At 44.2% G+C, this 18,790-nt stretch overlaps 1 protein-coding gene across 21 annotated transcripts in view; it reads left to right on the forward strand.

Annotated features, from left to right (window-relative positions):
- The window catches only part of LOC127490526 (uncharacterized), a 451,570-nt gene that overhangs the window by 278,236 nt on the left and 154,544 nt on the right, over nt 1–18,790 (forward strand). For 18 of the 21 annotated variants that reach the window (XR_016236414.1, XR_016236406.1, XR_016236405.1 and 15 more), the window contains one exon: nt 6,808–6,901. The gene's annotated coding sequence lies outside the window, so the exon portion shown is untranslated. Of the gene's footprint in view, nt 1–4,913; nt 5,177–6,807; nt 6,902–18,790 lie in introns of those variants that run through there. The other 3 variants (XR_016236418.1, XR_016236426.1, XR_016236425.1) reach the window with 1 other exon arrangement.

Genomic DNA, 18,790 nt, shown 5'->3' on the forward strand with positions numbered 1-18,790 from the left:
AGAGAGAAAGGTCTTCCTTCCGTTGGTTCACTCCCCAAATGGCTGCAACAGCCGGAACTGTGCCAATCTGAAGCCAGGAGCCAGGAGCTTCCTCCGGGTTTCCCATATGGGTGCAGGGGCCCGAGCACTTGGGCCATCCTCCACTGCTATCCCAGGCCACAGCAGAGAGCTGGACTGGAAGAGGAGCAACCAGGACTAGAACCGGCGCCCATATGGGATGATGGCGCCGCAGGCGGAGGATTAACCTAGTGCGCCACGACGCCGGCCCCTGCTTTCTGTATTTCTTAATGGCAATTCTACACCTTGTGCTTGTGCTTCTTAAACATTCTAGCTTAGGGATTGGTGTAGTGGTGCAACAGGTTAAGCTGCCTCTTGCAATGCTAGCTGCTCTGTTTCTGGTCTAGCAGCTTGCTAATGTTTCTGGGAAAATAATCAAAGGTGGCCCAAATGTTTAGGCCTCTGTCATACACGTGGAAGACGCAGATGGAATGCTGGGCTTCTGGATTAGACCTGGCTCAGTCCAGGTAGATGCAGCCATTTGGGTAGTGAACCACTGGATAGAGGATCTTTCTCTGTCTTTCCATCTCTTTCTGTCACTCTGCCTTTCAAGCAGCAAAAGAAATTATATAAATTCAAAGAAAGCACTGGCTTGGTTCCCCCTGCTTATTCTTTGGTTCATCGGAGGTTACCTCTCTTGTTGGAACTGGCTACCTCATGTTGTGGCTATCTGTGTTTACATCTGCTCTTCCTAGCAGGTCTTGATTGAGTGACCTTATCACTCCAAGAGGCAAACATACACGTACGGATCTGCCAAGCTCAATATCCTTTTGCTTAAATGTTAGATGGATTTATGTTATTGCTCTGGGAAGCAGTGATCCAGGGAGGAATTAGTTCTCTAAGAGGACTGGGGTCTTGTTAAAATGGCAACAGGAGGGTGTGTGCACTTGTCCAAGGCTGTGGGCTATGGCCTCATCCAGTCTTACGCCTTTCTTCCTTTCCTCAGGTCATTTGGTTATTTGAATCTTGTTTGTGTCTGAGCTTGTGAGATGCTGATGTTCTGTAAGGGAAGCTTGGGTATAGAGTGCCCCCACATTTGCCCTAGCAACTTTATTTTTTTTAATTTAAGGTTTTTATCTAATGAATACAAATTTTCATATGTACAGCTTTTAGAGATACAGTGTTTCTTCCTCCCATTCCTGGCCTGCCACCCCCACTCCCATCCCACCTCCCACTCCCTCTCCCATTCCATTTTCCATTAGGGTTCATTTTTAATTGTCTTTATATACAGAAGACCAACTCTATACTAAGTAGAGATTCCAACTATTTGCACCCACACAGATACACAAAGTGTACAGTACAGTTTGAAGACAAGTTTTACCTTTAATTCTCATAGTACAATTCATTAAGGACAGAGGTCCAACATGGGGAGCAAGTGTACAGTAATTCCTGTTGTTGATTTAACAACTGACACTCTTATTTATGACGTCAGTGATCACCCGAGGCTCTTGACATGAGCTGCCAAGGCTATGAAAGCCTTTTGAGTCCAAAAACTCCATCGGTATTTAGACAGGGCCTATGACAGGGCCTACTGACATAGGGGATCGGATTATTCTTTGTGTGGTGGCTATCCTTTGCATTGTAGGATGCAGAGCAGCATATATTCACTAGAGATCAAAGGCCTTCTATATTGGCCTTGCCTATGGCCCTGTCTAAATAAGTTTAGACAAGAGGAAGTTCTCTCCTCCCTTCAAAGAAAAGTACAGCCTTCTTTGATGGCCCCTTCTTTCCTCTGAGGTCTCACTCATAGAGATCCTTCATGCAAAATCATTTTTGCTACTATGTCTTGGCTTTCCATGCCTGAAATGCTCTCATGGTGTTTTCAGCCAGGCCTTAGGGGCTGATTCTGAGGTCAGAGTGCTGTTTAGGGTGTTTGTCATTCTATGGGTCTGCTATGTGGACTGCTTCCCATAATGTAACTTTCTTTGATTTGTAATTCTATCTATTGTTACTACCAGGCATTTGGTCTTATTTATATGATCTCTTTGACTTACCAGGTAATTCTGTGGGAATATGTGCTGATCTTTATAGCTCCTCCCTCTCTCATTCCAACTCTTATTTTTAACTGGGATTTATTTTCAGTTGACTTAATACATCTATGATTAATTCTACATCAAGTAAGGAGTTCAACCAATGGTAGTAAGTAGAGAATAAAAAAATAAATAAAATGAAATAATAAACTGTCCCTCGACAGTGAATACAAGGACTGTTCAAGTGATTGTTTTTCATAGTGTCAGTTTCACATGTTTCCTTTTAGGTGCTCTGTTAGTTGTCACAGATCAAGGAGAACATATGATATTTGTCACTTTGGAACTGGCTTATTTTCATTAAGAATGATTTTTTTCAGATTCATCCGTTTAGTTGCAAATGACTGAATTCCATTTTTTTAACTGCTGTGTAGTATTCCATGGTGTACATATCCCTTAGTTTCTTTATCCAGTCTTCCAATATCTTGGGTATTGTGAATTGAGCTGCAGTAAGCATGGAGGTTTAGATGACCCCTTTTATTTGCTGATTTCATTCCTTTGGGTATTCTGAGGAGTGGGATGGGTGTGTCATATTGTAGGGCTATATTTGGATTTCTGAGGTATCTCCAAACTGTCTTCCATAATGGCTTTACCAGTTTGCATTCCCACCAGTGGTGGATTATGGTACCTTTTTGCCCCATATCCTCACCAGCATTTGTTGTTGATTTCTGTGTGAGAACCATTCTAACTGAGGTGAGGTAAAACCTCATTGTGGTTTTGATTTGCATCTCCCTGATGGCTAGTGATCCTGAACATTTTTTCATGTACCTGTAGGCCATTTGGTTTTCCTTTTTTGAGAAATGTCTATTTAAGTGCTTTGCCCACTTCTTGACTGGGTTGTTTCCTACCAACTTTCAATGTGAAGAAAATGTCCACACATAGGATGCACTCTGATCTGGGCTTCCATGTTGTCACTGTGTTGGAGGTGGGTAGACTGGGTCTGTTGGATGGGAGTTTCTTGGGAAGTCACACCAATGTATATAAATCAAGGTCATAGAGGAATTTGATCAACTTGTGGGAAAAACTGTTGTGATCCAAATGTGTTCTTTGACTAGTGTATCTTGTTCTGTAGGCAGTTATGTCCTTAACCCATGGCAAGCAAGTTAAAATTAGCGAGGTAGTGGAATCAGGGAGAAGACACAAAACTGAGATTTAAGGCAAACCAAGATTTGATGGTTTGTCATAACTCTGCTACTTTCTAATTGTGTGGCTTTGGACACAGTGTTTAACCTATTATCCTCCAGGTTTACCCTTTTATAAAATAACGGTATTGCCTGCTTTTCTTCTACAGAAGATTACCAAGTGGAAAAAGTAAGCTTCTAGTTTTCAGTTTTGAGCAGGAAAGGCTTATTAATTCTATATTGGCCTTGCACACCAGGTGATCTACCTACATCTATGTTGTGTTTAATTCTTTAAATCAGCATCTGTTGAAGGGTAATGCAATTAATCCTATTTCACAGATAGAGAAAGAGATATAGAGGTTAAGAAATAGGGACGAGGTCACAGAGCTGATACCTTAAGTGAGTGAAAGAGACTGAATTGAGGGTCTTCCCTTATCTTTGAGTATGTGCTTAATGATTTTACCTCTGTGTCTCTAACCCAACGGCTCTCAGCTGGATGTGACTATACCCTCTGGTGGAAATTGGGCAGTGCCTACAGATATATTTGATTGCCACAACAGGGGGAAAGGTGTGCTAATGATCTCTAGTGAATATATGCTGCTCTGCATCCTACAATGCAAAGGATAGCCACCACACAAAGAATAATCCGATCCCCTATGTCAGTAGTGCTGAGATTGAGAAATGCTGGGCTAACCTATGTACATCCAACATTTTCTTTTTTTTTTAAAGAGAAGGCATTTTTTTTATTGACAGATAGAGTTAGACAGTGAGAGAGAGAGAAAGACAGTGAGAAAGGTCTTCCTTCTGTTGGTTCACCCCCAAAATGGCTGTTACGGCCGGAGCTACGCCAATCCGAAGCCAGGAGCCAGGTCTTCCTCCTGGTCTCCCACGTGGGTGCAGGTGCCCAAGCACTTGGGCCATCCTCAGCTGCTTTCCCGGGCCACAGCAGAGAGCTGGACTGAAAGAGGAGCAGCCAGGACTAGAACTCTGTGCCCATATGGGATGCTGGTGCCGCAGGCAGAGGATTAGCCAAGTGAGTCATGGCGCCGTCCCCCATCCAACATTTTCTTAAAGAGAAGATAAGAGGACATATCTTCTCTGACATATTTTCTCCATGGTACTTGTTTACCCTCTAATATGTTATATAATTGAAATACTTAATACAAATTTTTATTATCTGTCTGCATTCAGCAGAATGGAAACTTACCAAGGGTGGAGACATTTGTGTTCTCACTGTGTCCCACATGTTTAGCAGTGATTGCAAGATTAATTTCATGGTGAGAGCTAGGGGATCACTGGCTACAGGGAAAGGGGGCAGTGAACCAGATTCCAGGATGTGATAAAAGTAGTCAAGCTTCAATCCTGTCAGAGCTTCAGCCTGGAAGCCTGGACTGGAAACTGAGTTGCGAATGTTCCCACGTGGCTGTATGAATGATGAAGAGGTGCTGATCCCAGTGTAGTCTGTGGTCTCATGTGGGGAGAACTCGGACTAGACTAAGTTACTGGAATTAAGACTTATTCTGTGCATCTGCTCTCCCACAATATGGCGCTGGGAGAGGAGTAAACAACTTTTACACAGCTGCCTCCAGTTCGACCAGTAACCTGCAGGAGCTGATCCTGCTCCTGATTGGAGGAGAGCAGCGTACTCGGCGTGTGGGTAGCAGAGTTGGGATTGGTGGAAGAGAACTATAAAGGAGGAGAGAGACAACATGCACCAGGAACATCTAAGGGGAACACCTGAGGAACACCTGTGCAGCCCCCGAGAGAGCCGGCCGGCGGTGTGCCGCTCCCCCGCGGAAGTGGGGAAAGTGGCAGGGGGCACCGCCCTTCCACGGAGGTGGAAGGGACAGCAGCCAACCCGGGAAGAACCAGCAGCAAACCCGGGAAGGGCCGAGCAGACAAAAGAACAGCGCAGGGTCCTGTGTCGTTCCTCCACGAAGAGAGGGAGCGACAGTCTCACTTATAGCCAAGGTGCTCCTGAATTTAATTTCTTGGATTTTCAAGTCCTGTGTACTTCTGCAGTAATGCTGGCTTCTCTGTGGAGGTGTCAGGAGCCTAACTCTGAATCTAAAGCTGTCAGTGAGACTCAGGTTAGGGAGTGTTATTCAGATCAATTTGGAGAGACAGTTTCCTCTTATAACAAGGGAAAAAAATGGTCTCCTCAAAGAGAGCTGTAGAGAAACAGAGGCTTTTAAGGAGCTCCCCAGCATTCAAATGTGTCTGCCATATTTGCTCCTGACTTCCTTGCCCACTCTTCTACTCATGATAAGAATCACTATTCCTGTAAGACATTCTGTAGGCCTGTAACTGACTGAGCAGCATGGCCATGGGTTGTATGGTTCAAATCTAGAAAAAAATCTATCGTGGAATTATCATTTCAAGTTCTAAGTTGTAAGATTTCAGCAACAGTCTACCTCAGTCAGTTATTTTAAGTATTGTAGGGTGAACATTCTTACTGTAACAAGAGGTTACAAAGTACCTGTTGTGAAGGGGGTTTTGTAGAAAGACCAGAAAAAGACTCCAGGAGGGTGGAAGGTAGATCCCATTTTCCTAGTTTGGAATGAGACAGCAAAGCAAAGTAATAGTTGAACTGTTCTATGTTACACAGGCACAAATGTAGGGGCGAGGATGAAAGTAGAGTAGGAGGTGGGATAAGTGGGATTGGGTACCATGGGGCTAGAAGCAGGGCAGGAGGGAGTGACTGTGGGGTAGGGTGGCTTCAGTGTTGCTGGACTAGAACTTCCCCTCCCACCCCTCTAAGCCCTCAGTTGTGTGCTGTATGAATGAATGGTCATGGGCAACACTGAGGAAATGAGGCTGAATGGCATGTCTGTCCCATCTGTGGTAGGGAGGGGGTATTTAGTGCACGTGACTCAGAGGCAAAAGTGCAAATGGGAATGAAGCCTCAAGGATTCACAGTAGTCTTAAAGAGGTCCTGGTTTTTCCTATAGGATATGTGATACAGGTCTTAGTTTTGTTTAAATATCAAAGGCAGACAACTCTGGATCCTAAGGATACTGAAGTTAATATTTGTAAAGATAGGATGGACACGAAATAGATAGTTTTCCTCATCAACTATATATATATATATATATATATATATACACATATATATATATACATATTTCCTAACAAAAATCATTCTGGATTTATTTTAAAAATTAAATTATTTGCCATTTTAATTGAAAGGCAGATAGAGCTCTCATCTGCTAGTTCGCTCCCTAGATGCTTGCAGTACTGGTCTAGGACAGCCTGAAGCAAGGAGCCTGGAACTCTAGGTCTCCCACATGGGTGGCTGGGACCCAAGCACTTGAGTTATCTTCTGGTATTTCCCAGGTTGTACATTCGCAAGAAGTTGGAATTGGAAGCAGAGCTATGACTTGGACTCAGGCATTCAAAATGTGATGGAGGTGTCCCACATGGTCTTTTAATAGCTGTACAGAATGCCTGCTCATCATTCTAGGTTTAAATCTGGTTCCTAAATACTATTTGTTTGGGTTTTTAAAAATTGTTTTGGAGTGTTGGTTTGCCTCAGGCCTCACTATACCCTCTTTTCCCTATAGTTTATTGACATATTGGTGTGATATGCTTGACCTCTACAGGAGTTTTAGTTCTGACTACCAACTGTTGTGGATATACTTAAAGCATGCAGAAGTAAGAGGGCCAACTGGCGTCGCATGGTGTTCACCCTTGCAGGTAGGTTGTATTATTGATTATAATATTTGCAGCTCCTCCTATGGAGGAATTACACATCTCTGTCACATGGTTGTGTGTTTGCTTTTGACCACTAAAATATGAGCAGAAGTTAAATGTGACTCTTCCAAGAAGAAGGGTTACTTCAACACAGAAGTTTGAAAAGCCATTGGGTGGTTCACACTTTGGCCTATGAGACCAGTAATGTATCAGATAGAGGTTACTCTCACAGTCTTGGGCTCCAAATAAAATGGTATAGAACAAAACTGGTGCTTACCTGTGGTAGACATGTAGCATGAGTGAGCAACAGATGTTGGTTATTAGGAACCACAGAATCTTGGAGTCACTTACTACCTTAGCATATCTTGTCTACTATGACTAATCCAGCCCCTTTATGTGTTTTATGGGGAAAGAAGTTAAGGAACTTTCCCAGCTTGGATACATGTTCATGAAAACCATCTACCTTTTCCTTCCATGAGAGGGTAGCAATTTGAGAAAGAGAGAGAGGTCAGCATTTTGTTCTGGGGACCATGTGAAAACCAAAATGCACTTAACACTTCCAAGGGTGGCTGTATGCAAGTACCCTTGAAGCAGAAATTCCTCTTGGAGAATGAGAGTTGGTGGAATTCCTGGTATGTGTCATCATGATACCCACTGATCTGTGATTCTTCTGCATCTGTTGGTGACCAATTATTCAGGGTCTTTTAAGGTTCAAATTAGCTGGATGTAATTTTGAGATGAACAATAGATGAAACAAGAGCCATACCTACAAAAAGGAACCCAGGGATTGGGGGCAAAAAACAAATCATCTCAAAAGCATCCACTCCCTAACCAAACGTAAAACAAGTGATGCTTGAGCTGTTTATGATCTTCTAGACAACCTCTCCTAAATCTATTCTGCCAGCTGTGATGCTCCTCTTTGAATCTGTGAAATATTTCCTAGGTCCTTTGAATAGTTTTTGGGGGCCCCCAAAGTACTTCCACTTTCACATTACACAAACCTGGACTTGTTAATTTGCTTCTCAAACATCCGATTTATGCCCACAATATCCTGGTTGTTTCTATCTTCAAGTGCCTGAAGTTTAGAGTCCCCTGGGAGGAAAAGGAACTCCTGAGAGAGTAACAGCGAGAACAAAGGCACAGAGCAAAGGAATCCGAGGAGTGCTTAGAGGAGCGATGTGGCCTGGAGTCAGATTGTGGAGAATATGAGTTGCAGGACTGAGAGGTTAGGACTCAGTTCCATGGACAAAAGGAAGTCATAGAAGTTTTTGAGCTTTTGCCACATAGGATTGGTTTCATTTTGGACATTGATGGCACCAGTGTAGGAGGGCCAATGGAGAAATGAGAAACCAGAAGTAAAGAGACCAGGTGGGTGGCCACTGAAATAATTGTGCTGAAAGGTGCTCACAACCTGTGCTAGGGTAGAGGGGAGTGGACAGAAAGGGAATGTTGATTACTGACCTCCTCAGTGAGGGGTGGACCCTGATGGGCCTTCTCCTCACCCTCCACACTCAATGAAATGTTTGGACCACACTGAGCTATGGAGAGGATTTGAAGTTGAGATCCCCCAAGACTCTGAAATGAGGGCAGCCAAGTGGGAATTCATGGCAGCTTTCCTTCCAGGCTGCAGGATGGACTGAGGGACTTGAACATGAACCTTTTGAAGAGAGCTTGGAGCTGCAGAACAAAGGTCAAGGCAGCAGAGCGGTCCGCCCCAAGTTAGCAGAGACCCTTGCCTTCTTTGCCAGCCTCTAGCTTAGCTCTTCCTTCTCTCCAGTTCTGTCCCATAATGCTCACCCATGGAAACATTACTGCCTCTCCTAGCCCTCCTCTTTTGTTAAAGGCGAGAAAATTATTTTAATGCTGTTTGCAATCCATGCAGAAAAAATATTTCCCAGCAGGTGTTTCTGGGTATTAAGCAGGTTTTGCTGTGGTCCCCTCCACACATCACTTTAACAGCCACTCCAGCAAATTGCTTAGTCCACGAATTCTCATCTCCCTTGCTGTCTACATTAAACTAAGCAAAGAAAATAAAGAACATTAAAGTCCCTTTCCCTTGATTATTTTTTTTAAAAAGGAGCATGATGCATTTTGGGGAAAAGGGAATATGCTGAAGCTCTCTTATAACCATTATGTAAATCAGTACCTCCCTTCAAAAGGTTCATGTTCAAGTCCCTCAGTCCATCCTGCAGCCTGGAAGGAAACTGAAGGGTGGTAGCCTTTACGATTTGATTTTGCATGAAGTTGTGAAGACTTAGAGCAAAACTTCCTGCAGTTATTATCAGAGATACCGCCCCCCCCCCTTTTTTTTACAGATAGAGTTAGACAGTGAGAGAGAGAGAGATAGAGATAGAGAGAAAGGTCTTCCTTTTGTTGGTTCACCCCCCAAATTGCCGCTATGGCTGGCGCTGTGCCTACCCAAAGCCAGGAGCCAAGTGCTTCCTCCTGGTCTCCCATGAGGGCGCAGGGGCCCAAGCACTTGGGCCATCCTCCACTGCCCTCCCGGGCCACAGCAGAGAGCTGGACTGGAAAAGGAGCAGCCGGGACTAGAACCCGGCGCCCATATATAATGCCGGCACTGCAGGCAGAGGATTAACCAAGTGAGCCATGGTGCTGGCCCAGAGATACCCCTCTTAATATATGTGTATGGCTAATATCCATCCAGAATCTCACATACTTACTTGTTGCCATATGAATTAAATCCTTTGGCCTGCAAAAGACAGACCCATAGAAACTTGGTTGAGGAAAGGAGATATGTTGTTATAAAGGCAATGGGAATTTCACAGGAATGCAATAAAAGAAACTGATATCTTCTTGCTCTTAGAGACAGGAACCAGACTTAGGATATCTGTAGGGAAGTCAGTACTAGGCATTTGCGGACTTCCCTCTGGGCTTCCCTATTAACTCAACTATACCTTTCTATCTCTGCTTCCATTGTGTTGCCATCCATTACCATCCGTGTTCCAAAACTTCTATGCCTTTTTCTTTACTCCAGTTCTTGTGTTAATATTTTTCACTGCCTTGTGTTTCTTTTCCTAGTGGCTTGATTATTCTCTTGTTTCCTGTTTCACAATCCCAAAACTGGTCAAAGGTTTTAGTCTCATGAAAATTTGATACATCAACCAGCTCATGAATGGGCATCCCTGGGATATAAGTGTCACCCTGGTCTAGCCAGAGCCATTGGAGAAAAGTAATGGAGGTCATATGTATAGAATGTTCCTTTAATTGGGACGTGTCTGTGGATGACATTATGTCCAAGAAGAAGCCAAAGCATCTCCCTCATGGGGGTTAATTAAAAAACCATATAATGTCAAAATGTGAGTGGAATTCACTTTATTTTATTTTTTATTTTTTTATTATTTTTTGACAGGCAGAGTGGACAGAGAGGGAAAGAGACAGAGAGAAAAGTCTTCCTTTTGCCGTTGGTTCACCCTCCTATGGCCGCCGCGCCCGGCGCGCTGCGGCTGGTGCACCGCACTGATCCGATGGCAGGAGCCAGGTGCTTCTCCTGGTCTCCCATGGGGTGCAGGGCCCAAGCACTTGGGCCATCCTCCACTGCACTCCCTGGCCACAGCAGAGAGCTGACCTGGAAGAGGGGCAACTGGGGCAGAATCTGGCTCCCCAACCGGGTCTAGAACCCAGTGTGCCGGCGCTGCAAGGCGGAGGATTAGCCTAGTGAGCCACGGTGCCGGCCGGAATTCACTTTAACACTCAAATAGTTTACATTACATTTGTCTGTGGTTGTAATGAACTTTACAATTTATGGGAGAGGGATTTTCATTCTTCTATCAAACTTGGAAAGTGTAGGTTGGGAACACATGTAGCATGCTCAAAGATGCCAAAGTCAGCTTGACTATGAAGTTATCTTTGCATTATTTCAACACTAATTGGTGCTTCAGTATTACTCGAGGAGTACCTTCTCTTTTTTTTTTTTTTTTTTTTAACTTTTATTTAATGAATATACGTTTCCAAAGTACGAATAATGGATTACTATGGCTTCCCCCCCATACCGTCCCTCCCACCCACAACCCTCCCCTTTCCCACTCCCTCTCCCCTTCCATTCACATCAAGATTCATTTTCGATTACTGACTTCAGACCCTATGTGCTACCTTCCTGGGAAAAGTCTAATCTGCCTACGATGTGTCTGTCCCTTGTCTCTGGACTGGTCTTCAAAATCTGCTGTCAGTTCCCAGAAATCTTTGTACTTAGTATTCTTTGTCCCTTTCCTGTGAGACACACTAATCTTTGTTACTTGGAAGAAGAAATGTGTGTTCACACCTTCTGAATGCTCTGTGTATCAAATGTCCCTGGCTGAAGGCTCCTAGGACTTCTAAGAAAAAGGAATTCTTGGAATGTCTGGGAACTGCCCTTGGATCCAGCAAGACCTTCACTCATCCAGGGCAGTGGTGGCTAGCATTCTAGCTAACTGTGTCTGAATCTGGTCCTGAAGCACCCTGGGGAGTTCATCAGTGCTTAAAGGAACCTGAGCTGCTATAGATGGAAGATGAGACACGCTCTGCTCGGCATGGCCTCAGCTTCTTGGCGTAGGAGGTGGTGTGAAGCTCTTCTGCCAAGTCTCTCTGTGCAGTGTTCACTTGGGCAGTGCAAGCAGTCAAGGAGAATTCAGACATTGAACTTGTATTGCTGACTCTTGCTACCCAGGCTGCTCTTCCTGGAATCAGATAAGTGCACTGACTGCAGATGAGCCTCTTCATGGACATTCAGAGATTAGCAAGCAGGAAACAAGTCCCAGCTGGGCTCATAGTGACAGGTCTGTGTTCTGTGAAGGCTAAGAGTGTTGGAGAAATTCCAGACTAAGGCTCAGAGGATCTTCAACCACAGGCTTTGTGCCTATGTCTGCTACAGGGCCTCAGATATCCTAAGCACATCACCACCCTGACCTATGACACAGGCATTCACATAAAACCTAGGGTTCCACCTTCCCTGCTGGCTCTGTAGATGAAGCTTGCACCAGATTTACCTTGTTGTTGCTGCTCCCTCCCAACTCTGCTCCTATGTCCTCAGGAAGAGGATTACAGGGTTCAGGATGAACACAGGCAGAAAATGACTACGTAGCTCTCTGCCTGGTACCAAGGGCACCGTCCTTGGAGTTGGACATTCTGGATGCTTCTTATTGTGTGTTAATTCCCATTATCTGAGCAAATGCAATCTCTTTCCAGGGCTGTTTCCTCAAATGTGAATCAGTGGGACTGAATACATTGGATGTTTGTGAATTAAAGTTACCTGGCCCAAATCTCTAAGGTTCTTAATTTAACTTTGCCAATTTAGAGTTCTTGCTGTTTCTCTTTTGGTCCTGTTCCTTCCTCTTCCTTCCCTCCTGCCTCTTTCTCAGTTTCTCACCAGTTCCAAACCTGGTAGAGAGTGGGCGAGAGCACGGGAAGAAACACAAAGGATGCTGGAGAAGAACAGGCATGGGATGAAGACGTGGGGGTTTGGGAACTGGAGCTACCAGGGGCCGGCTGTGTGACCTGGGGCAAATTTCTCTTTTCTTTCATTTATAAAATAAGGCTAAAGTTACAGTGACTGTAGGGGCCAAATGGGAAGGAAGAGTGGGACTTCCTCAGCAAGGCACAAGGCACCTAGTTGTTCAGACAAAGGCTCCATGGACAGTTGCTATTGTCATTTTTGGAGGACAAAGAGAACAGGGACAGTAAATGAAGGGAAGAAAAAACGGGTGAGAACCTTAGGGAAAAGTTGGAGAAAACCAATCTGAGTGATTTCCATCAGGCTTTAAAGCCACTGGGCCTGTTGGTTCTTCGCCAGCTGGCGCTACCATAGAGACAGTTTCCATGTATACAAACCTCAGCAGTCACCCCCAGGCCACCTGGGAACAGCAGGAGCCTTTGCTGGCATAACTGTACCTAGAGATGGTAACAGAATTTTCACTGTTCAGAGGTGAAAGTCTTAGGATGCTTTGTGTTTATGTAGGAAGGCTTCTTTCTGAAAATGGATACTGACAATGAGATCCCAAGGTAGCGGGTCCCAGTGCATGTCCCAGAGCGTCACAGATGCTCCTGATGTTTACTGAATTGTGCATGCCACTCCTGGTGTTTATTAAAATACAGAAGCCGGGGCCCATGCCATACCTAGTGAATCAGCTCTTAGGCTGCACTCTCAGCAGGTTTCCATGTGGTTGTTCTGCACATTGAAGTTTGAGCACTCGAGGTCTGATAGGTTTAGTAAGTGAAGATCCTTACAGTGGTGAGTATTTGGCTGTCCATTCTAGTTTCTTTGTGGTGCAAACCTTGGGAGGCAGCAGGTGACGACTCAAGTAATGATGCCACCACACGGAAGACCTGACTCGTGCTCCTGGCTTTGTCCTGGCTCAGTCTTGGCCATTGTAGCCATTTGGTAAATGAGCCAGGGGTTGGAATCTCTCTATCTCTCTAATAACAGCATAATAATAATAATAATAATAAACTCAAAAAGACAGATAGCAATGAATAACTTAAAATGATCAGTGTGGGATATGTTTTTGTTTAATTTGTTCAAAGGAGAAAAGAATGGAGTCAGCGAATAGGAAAGGACTTAAACAAAAACAGCTGAAAAGTCATAGAGAGTGAGGTGCTAATTCAGTCTGGATAAGAATTTTTTAAAAAAAGATTTTATTTATTTATTTGAGAGGTAGAGTTACAGACACAGAGAGGGGGAGACAGAGAGAAAAGTCTTCCATCTGCTGTTTCACTCCCCAAATGTCCATAACAGCCGGAGCTGTGCCAATCCAAAGCCAGGAGCCAGGAGCTTCCTCCTGGTCTCCCACATGGGTGCAGGGGCCCAAGAACTGTGGCCATCTTCTACTGATGTCCCAGGCCATAGCAGAGAGCTGGATTGGAAGAGGAACAGCCGGGATATGAATTGGCACCCATATGGGATGCTGGTGCTGCAGGTGGAGGCGTAGCCTGCTACACCACAGTGCTAGGCCTCTGTGTAAGAATTTTTTTTAAAAAAATATTTATTTGTGGCTGTTATTTTGGAATAAAGCTGTCACCTGCAACATTGGCATCCCATGAGTGCCGATTCATGTCCTGACTGTTCCACTTCTGATCCATCTCCATGCTAGTGGCTTGGGAAAAGCAGTGGAAGATGGCCCAAGTTCTTTGGTCCCTTCCACCCATGTAGGAGACCTGGAGTAAGCTTCTGGCTCCTGGCTTTGGCCTGGTCTAGTGCTAGCCATTGTGGCTATCTAGGAAGTGAATCAGCAGATGGAAGAACTCTCCCTCTCTTTCTGTAACTCTGACTTTCAAATAGTTTATAAAAAGTTATTTGAAATGCAGAGTTGGAGGGAGAGATAGATATATCTTTCATCTGCTGATTCTCTCCCCAAATGTCTGCAATTTCCAGGATTGGGCTGGGCTGAAAACATAAGCCAGGAATTTCATTCTGGTTTCCCACATGGTGGCAGGGGCCCAAGCATTTGGGCTGTCTTACACTGCTCTCCCAAGCACCTTAGCAGGGAGCTGTATTGGAAGTGGAGAAGCCAGGACTCAAACTGGTATCTATATGGAATGCCAACACCACAGACAGTGACTTAACATGCTGTGCCACAATACCTACCCCAAGAAATTGTAAATAATTATAGTTGCTCCTCAGTAGGATAATGTAGAGGATAGTGATGGCCTCATCACTAGGGGGACCACTGGTTCTGGTTCTCAAATTGTGGCTTATGGACCATCTACTTCAGTATCACCTAGAAACCTGCTAGAAATGCAGTTTCTCAGGTCGTACCCACCCCATCCAGACAGAGATTGATTAAATTGGTGTCTAGGTGGGAGCTTGGGATCTCAGAGGGAAGATTTTCTTCAGATTTCTGAGATGATTCTGGGCAGTGGATGTGCTTAAGGATTACCTGGGGCCTGTTTGAAAATGCAGACCTGGGGGTCTGCCCCTAGAGTTTGTGACTCAGTAGCCCTGGGGTAGCTCCAAGTTCCTAAGGGATGAGTGGTGGGTAGCTAATCCTGCTAGATACTGTTTTCTGTGCCTCAGGTGGTGGTTATGTCTGTATGTGCTGATCAATACTATGCTGTGTACTTGAAGGAAGGGGACAGCTTTCTGCTGTACACCTGCCTCGGTTTGCCCCCATTCTTCACTCTGTCTGCACAGCAGTTCATTGGTCCTTGCCTGGATTCCCCTTCCCTAAGCCACTGCTTGCACACTGTCTCACGATAGTAAGCCAGGACATCACAGGGCTCCCAGGGATCATGGCTGCCATGGCCTGATGTTCTGTCTGCAAAACCCTTGTTTCATAAATCTGACTTCTCTCTTGTTTTAAGCAGGAGGGGGAATCTGTTCTCTCTCACTGTCTTGGGCAGAAGCGGCATTACAGTGTACACCGATGACAGATCACTGCCAGCTGTTGGGGGAGAAGGACTTGGAAGCAGGAAGGACGGGTGAAGCTTGGCGATGAGCTGGGAGGCCGGCTGTGGCGTCTAGGGGAAGAGCCGCCCGAGACTCTTGAAAGAGTAAGGGCAGTGAAGGTGGGTAGAGGTGGAGGCCTCCGAGTGTCGCTCTGGGAGGCACTGCTGCTGTGGGAGTTCTATGCAGTGTTGGTCTTCGTAAACTTGCCCATCTCACCTGGTTTATTAAGCAGTTGAAACTAGAGTGTGGTGTTTGATTGTGAACTTGATGGGGGTAGAATCAGTTCTGCCAGGTTCACTGATTTATGTTCAGAGACTTCAGCTTACAGCACATAAGCCTTACTGCATATATGGCATAAAACAGGAATCTGCAAGAAGCTATTGGATAAATAAGTAAATTCTTCCTTATGATCTTCTTTTGAGAACAGCCTCATTTTAGCCTCTCTTCCCCTTTTTGGGTTGCTTGTTCACAGATTCTCATTTTATTAGCCACTCATTTCTACAGATTGCTTAGGACTAGTGTTGCCTGGGAGTTAGCTAAAAATTCAGAAACCCGGGCCCCACCCTGTACCAGCTGAGCTTGACTGCAACTTGAAAAGGCACTCATATAGTCATGGATTTGTTCTCTGTTGTTCTATGCAGCTAGGAACAACAACAAACAAACAAACAAAAGTAAGGAGAAAGATGCCTTGGGTAATTTTTATACATATTTAAGTTTGACCTACATGACTTCTAATGCCTCCCGATATAAAATTCTACTGGTAGGATGGAGAGCTGTCTCAGCACCTAGCCCTGCTGCTTATCTGAACATTCTCCTAGTGCTTGCCCCATTCAGGGAGTATTTCTAAGTTTGGGTCAATATCTTTGCAGATGAATCTGTCTGTGTGTTTGTTTCACCAGCTGACATTTTAAGATCATATTTATTATCTAGAAAGTCTACAATATAATTCCAGAAAACCCCCAAATTTATACCAATGTGAACAGGTATAGAAATCCAGGAAGAGGAAAGCAAGGGAGGCCGTTTATTCTGCGGTGTACAGAGGACAATGTCACAACCCATTAAAAGCAACAAGGTTCAAAAAACCAGGGGCACCAGTGTGAAAGGCTTTGTGCTCAGGGATTTGAGGATAAGTGGCTTTTTCACATTGGGTAATTAACTCATGGAGTGGGTTCCAGAGGCAGCCGGGAGAGAGAGCGAGTTGGGAATCGCTTCCACAGCTCTTCCCTGTTTGGCTCAGGAATGTACGGGGAATTACTGTGGAAGTTGTCCAGAGAATGCTGCATGGCAAGTGGCTGAGGATACTTGAAACTAGGTAGTGTGGAGCAGGAAATGTGGGCATGTGCCTTCACCTGAGTTGTTTTCTTAGGGCGTTCTCCTTTAAATACTGTATTTGTATTCAGGCTGAGTGGTTAATATAATGCTTTCACAAACACTGGTTTATTTGATACAGTGATTGTGATGTAGGCAGCAAAAGTAATATTACAGCTGTTTTTAATGAAGCACTAATCCTTCCCTTCTTTTTTTTCAATTTTTAGCTTGAGAGAGGAAATTCTAGCCCAAGGGACTCTTTTGTAAATTAGGACTGGGATCTAAGAATTCTACCCTTTAATCTAGGTGTCCTTTCTCTGCACCTCATCCTATATTTTGCTGTTGCTCTATGCAGCATGGAATAAAAAGTCATAAGGAGGAAGAACTCATTGTGCATTGAGACTGCTATCTCTTAACTTGAACATTTGCCTGTGAAGAAGAGGAGATAGTAAGGACCTAAATCACAATGTTAGGTCACATTCTCTGTTGTCAATCACATACCAGACTCTGCATTAAGTGTTTTAGACACTTTCCCATTCAGTCCTTATAATGACTCAGTGAAGTTGATGTCATTTCACAGAGAAGTAGGCTAAGGCAGCAAGAGGTTTTTTTTTGTTTGTTTGTTTTTGTTTTTTTTTTTGACAGGCAGAGTGGACAGTGAGAGAGAGAGACAGAGAGAAAGGTCTTCGTTTTTCCGTTGGTTCATCCCCCAACGGCTGCTGCAGCTGGCACTCTGCGGCTGGTGCACTGCGCTGATCTGAAGCCAGGAGCCAGGTGCTTCTCCTGGTCTCCTCCACTGCACTCCCGGGCCACAGCAGGGAGCTGGACTGGAAGAGGAGCAACCGGGACAGAATATGGCGCCCCGACCAGGACTAGAACCTGGGGTGCTGGTGCCACAGGCGGAGGATTAGCCTATTGAGCTGTGGCACCGGCCAAGAGTTTTTTTTTTTTTTTTTTTTTTTTTACCTAAAGTTACACAGACGAAAGTCATGAAGGTGTGATTCAAACTTGGCTCCCACCACTCCGGATTTTGAACTCTTATTCCTTAAACAAATTCTACTCAAAGTAGAATTATGTTACTCATTCTAGAATTCTCAGGAGCTTGAGCGAGCAACCAGGCAGCTGTATTATAAAGTCAAGTGTTTAGTGTTTAGGCCAGGTGACATGTTTTGTGGGAGAGGGGGGGTGAGAAGAGACAAAACGCTGTTAGTGAAGGGAGCAGCGCACTTATCCACATCCTCATCTAAACTCCTTATCTCCTTGCAATGGGTAACAGACACCTCAGAAACTTTGAATAGCCCCTCCTTAAACTTATTGCCCATAGTGTGAATAGCCCCTCCTTAAACTTATTGCCCTTAGTGTCAGAAATAATTACGTTACAGATTTCCCCTTCACTGTCTTTGTTTTTCATTATGTAGTTTCCACTTGGGTCTGAAAAGAGAATGTTAGCTACAGGGCTCAAACTGACTAACTCTTGATTGGACAAATTCATGTTTCTCCTCAATAAATCTTTTTTTGAGTCTCTTTATGTGCTGGCCATGCAATCCTACCTGAATCTATTTAAATTATTTGTACTATTGTAATTTATAAATTATAGCTTAAGGGTCATTGCATTGATCTCAGAAGCCAGAGACCGTGGATGAATAAGAAACAACATCTCTATTCATTTTGAACTTTGTCACAGTGTATTATTTGGTGGGTGCCAAGTAAATTTCATGGACTCACTGACTGACTAAAGGATAAGGGAATAGAGTTGAACTATTCTGGGTTCAATGCCTTGTGGGCAGGAATTAGCATCTCTATTTTGGATTGGTCATTTTATAGGTCTTTTCATGAATGATGGTGGTTATTACATGACCTTGGTCCTGTTTGCAAAGTGGCTTTAGCAATTCCACAGGGGTTAGATGGAATCTCCCTTTTGAAGGTAAAAAATATTTCAATAAAAGATTCTTGTTCTAATTGTGGTGTCAATGAAAATTTACAACAACAATATGAATAAAGTTAATAATCCAAAGTTACTGTTTGAAAAGTCAAACCAGAGAGAAACCCAAGGACATCCCATGCTTGATTCTATACTAAAGCCAAGGCTTATTCTCCCAATTTCTTTTTCTTTGGATTGAACTGTGTTCTCTTTTAGATGAAACATGTTACTGTTGGAAGTAGGATTCCATCTCCTCCTTGCAGTCTTCTCTCTTATGGTTTTGGCT

This window comes from Oryctolagus cuniculus, chromosome 6 (genome assembly GCF_051225735.1).
Source record: "Oryctolagus cuniculus isolate XC-2025 breed Fujian yellow rabbit chromosome 6, ASM5122573v1, whole genome shotgun sequence".
Lineage (NCBI taxonomy): Eukaryota > Metazoa > Chordata > Mammalia > Lagomorpha > Leporidae > Oryctolagus > Oryctolagus cuniculus.